Source organism: Charadrius vociferus, unplaced genomic scaffold (assembly GCF_000708025.1).
Source record: "Charadrius vociferus isolate BGI_N301 unplaced genomic scaffold, ASM70802v2 scaffold231, whole genome shotgun sequence".
Classification (NCBI taxonomy): Eukaryota; Metazoa; Chordata; class Aves; order Charadriiformes; family Charadriidae; genus Charadrius; species Charadrius vociferus.
This window is the reverse complement of record NW_009647211.1, coordinates 963,516-967,706: the sequence shown is the minus strand read 5'-3', so window position 1 is coordinate 967,706 and position 4,191 is coordinate 963,516.

Here is a 4,191-nt window from a genome sequence, read left to right as displayed (position 1 = left end):
ACTTCTAACACAAATAGGGTGATACCGTCAGCCCTCGCTGAACAGCAGATCTAATTTTGCTAATGAGTCTCTCTCATTAATGCATCAGTCAGCTTTTGTTAAACTGACATCGTAGCCTCTGCCTCTATGAGGGCCTGTAATAGAGAGTTTTAAGCAGGAGCATATTAATGGCATTGTCATTATTCATCACCGTAACTGTCAATTGCGCTCACATAAAGGCAATCACAGTTTAAACGAGGAAAGCGAGTTGTGGCTGAAGTGAGGGACGATCTGCGGCCCCAGTTCGCTGTGTTCCACTGCGGCGGAGCAGATGCAGGGGGAGGATGTTCTGGCTGCTGCTGCTCTTGAGTGGTAGCCGTTATTCGGGTGCCTAACAATCTGGGCGCTTCGGCACTCCAGTACTTCACAAACATCCATGCTTGTTTGAACGTTGTCTCTGGCTTGCCAGCTGGACTCAGATTGGGGCAGTTCTCATGTTTTTTGTGGCTGCCATGCAGGTGACTGGCCAGGGCTGGGAGGCAGCTCCTGTGTGACATCTGGCTGTCCCTGGTCGGGCGGTCAGCTGGAGCAGAGCAGTTTGAGGAAGGACGTCTCTGTTTCTTGAAAGGAATCTCTGATCTTTCACATAATTCAAAGTTACTCTGGTGTGGTTTGTTAAGATTTTTCCAGCTGGTACTGTGTAGCGGGAGAAGTCCTGATGGAAGGAGGTAATCTGGTAAAGTGTTGTTCTCTGTTTAACAAGCGTACCAGAAGCTGTAATCACTTGTCTCCCTAGTGGCCTGTGTGCCAGTCGGTGTGTACGTAAGCTGTACAAAGTGATGTTTTTCACATGCTTGTCCAGCTGTGCACAGTACATAAATTATTCATTCAGACTCGGTCCTGGAGGGGGGGGGGACACCAGTTTCTTAATACAGCCAATATGACACACATGCTGTTGCAGAAATCATCCTAACCAAAATATTTTTTACAGCTTGTTGTATTAAAGCTAAATAACCAATTGGTATCTGAAAACTGGGAGCACCTGTGGGATTCCTCAGGTCAGAAGCATACAGTATTCTAAAGGGTGGTCAGACTCAGTCCTGTGCATTCTCCTTCAACGTTTCTATGCTGATCGTGCGCGGTGTGGAAGCTTGCTTTTGCATCATCATTTGAAAACAATTTTTGTGATTGTATTGGATACATCTTTAAATCCTTAACACCAAAGGTGTTCTTTATGAGCGACCGAATAATTTGCTGTGCAAAACTTCAGTAGTAAATGATGAGAAATTTGATTGCTATGGGATCACATCTGACCGCTGTACTGCAGGAGTACGGTACCACCTACCAATTCATCTTTCTTCTGCTGTCCTGAAACGCCAGTGCTTCCTTTTGCAGGCTGGTATCCAAGAAGATACTTAAATCCAGGGCATCTACTTCTCATAATTAATTAATTAATGTGTTTGGTTGAGGGTGGAGAAGTGGGAGAAGGAATACTCACTCCCATAGTTTTATGTAAATGAGACCAATAATCATGTCTGAAACACTCCCTTAAATCGAAGTTCATAAATTCACAAAGAGGTTTTGCTATGTAGAAATAAGGCTGCACGGAATCCTATGTACCTATACTTATGTATCCTGTTGAAGGTTCTCCAAATTTTTATTACTTTCTATAGGAATAATTTAGGGGTTTCGTGTATATGGTAAGGTAAAGTGTCGTTTGAATATATTGAAACTCTTCAGATAACCTCAGTGAAGCTACTCCGGGAAAAAGAATGGCCAAAAAATCCACCGCTTGTCTGGATAATAAAATTTTTATTAGCAATATTAGATGTAGCCAATGTCGATATTCCTGGGGACAAAGGCTTGACTTTATTAAAGTGTTATCCTATGCCTGCCATTGCGCTAATAAAAGAGCATAGTCTTGGCCTGTCAGTCCTTTTGTCAAGGCAATCCGACTGTCCAAAAGCAGGTCATGATGGGTTTCAGTGTTTAGTACAGAAAACTTCTTATTTGGCTTTTCTGTTTAATATTGCCAATAAAAATACAAGGGACCAAGCAGGATTCCCCCAGATAACACCCTTTAAGCAAAGTTAGTTTTCAGGAAAAGTTACCCAGTGAACTGGTACAAATTACCCAGCCCTGGCCTTTCATACCCTGACCAGTTTGAGAAACCTTAGCCATCTTTTTGTAAATCAGGGCACTGCAATATTGTGCATCCTTTGGTTTACATACATGTAGTCAGAAAACACTAATTATTTGAGCACTTCCTGCATTTTCCATGGTTGTCTGTGCAGATTAGAGTGCCTAGGCCAACTTCAGAAAACTTAGATCTATCGAAGTATGTTTTCAAACATGAAAGGTTGCTTTATTTCAATATTGGAAGAAGATATACTTAAAATGGTACAGAAGTAAAAGCTTGTTTTGGTTCAAGAAACAATTGTGGGTATTTTAGGAAAAGAGCAGATCTGTTGCTTTTGTCTTAAAATAAAAAAAATCTTTCCATAAAAGAGCAATTTGGGTACCTTTAAAATAACTCAGCTAAAACTATGACATTTGTGTAGAAGCAAATCAGTTGTTGCACTTGCTCTGTAAAGACAAAAAAAAAACCATTTTGGTGAATATCATATTTGTAGTACATACTACCTTGGGTTTTTTTGAAGCTTTGGTTTGTTTCAGCCATTAAGTGGCTTGAAATGAAATATACATTCATGTTTTTATGTAGGAAATATATGAATCTATCTAAGTGAACTACTTCTTGAAGATCAGTGCCCTCCAGATGCAAGGTTTTTAGAAAGTCATGAGGTATGGGCAATGTTCCAGTTTTCTCACCACAATGTTTAGGAAGCGATTGCACTTCTGTTGCCAGGGGCTTTGTTTTCCCTTGTGTGGTCAAAACAAGAAACCTTGCTAGCATTTGTTAAAGGCTCACCTACAAAAAGTGAGCAGCAGAGGGAATAAAATGTATAAATGAATGTCTTAGCCAAGCTCATACTCCTACTGTCTTTCTCTGTGGAAAGACCCTTTTAATGTAGGAATATCTCTGAAAAATGGTGACTTTAACAGAAGACGAGGAAAAAAGTCCCCACCCCAAACTATGAATCTGACTTTTGTAGGTATTGTACTTTCTACCTGAGGTGCCAGAACCCCAGAGACGCAGCCCATGACCCATTTAGAGGCTTGTAATGCTGCTTATGATCTTTGGTTCTTAAACATCCGTCTGCAGTGGCTTTCTGCTGTTTGTCTGGTTGTCCTGTGGAAATAAAACCTACAAGGTTAAGGTGGGAATCATTGGCTTCTATTTCAGGAATTGCTCTGCTCCAGAAATGGTGATGTCGCCTGGTTTCTACTCCTTGCCTGGACAGGATGTTTGGGAACCAAGAAAATGTGCCAGTGTTAGCTAAGAAAAAGTCTGTGCCATTGTCAACTAGAAAAGTTAAATTTTTGTGGTGCTCCATAATTGGCATCTGAAGACATGTTTTGAGGGTCTAGGATGGGTTTGGTAGGAGACCCATGAGGCCCTTGTTGGGGGCAGTTCCATCCACGGAGAGCTGCCAGCAGCATGGGGGCTTCACACACCTATTGTTATCATTTACTCCAATCACCAAAATACTCCTGTAGGGGAGGAAAAAAAGAGAAGTGCTTTTCAGGAACAGTTGCGGACTTCTCTAAATTAAACCATTACTGCAACTTATTTCAAACATTAGTGAAATAAGCCTTTTGAAATGTTGTAGTTTGCAACTTAATCAAGAAACTTGAGCCCTTTTGTCTTCCTGCATCCCATGTTGGTCTCTGTATGGTTTGAGATGCAATTTACTGATGTCTCTGAACTCTTGCGTTTCTGATGACTCTCAAATATGAATTCCAACGGAAGCTAATTTCCTATGTATGGTGAGGAGTGTGTGTGACACAAAGATAGATTGTGTTTACATTTAGATAGGAAAGGGAAGAGGACAGGAGATGGCATCAGCTCTTTTTTCAAGATTTTGTGATATGTCTTTTGGCCCTCCTGATCAGGTTATGTTAAAGCAGAATTTAAGGCACAGGACTACCGAAATGCTTTATTTTTATCTGAAGTGGAAATTACTGAATTGTTTGCATGTGTACTCCTGTGTTACAAGCAATGCAACCTTTGCAGAAAATGAAACAAAGAGATTATCATAGTTTTTGTGGGGTCTTTTTCGTGTTGTCAACATGGACTAACTGTATGGAGGC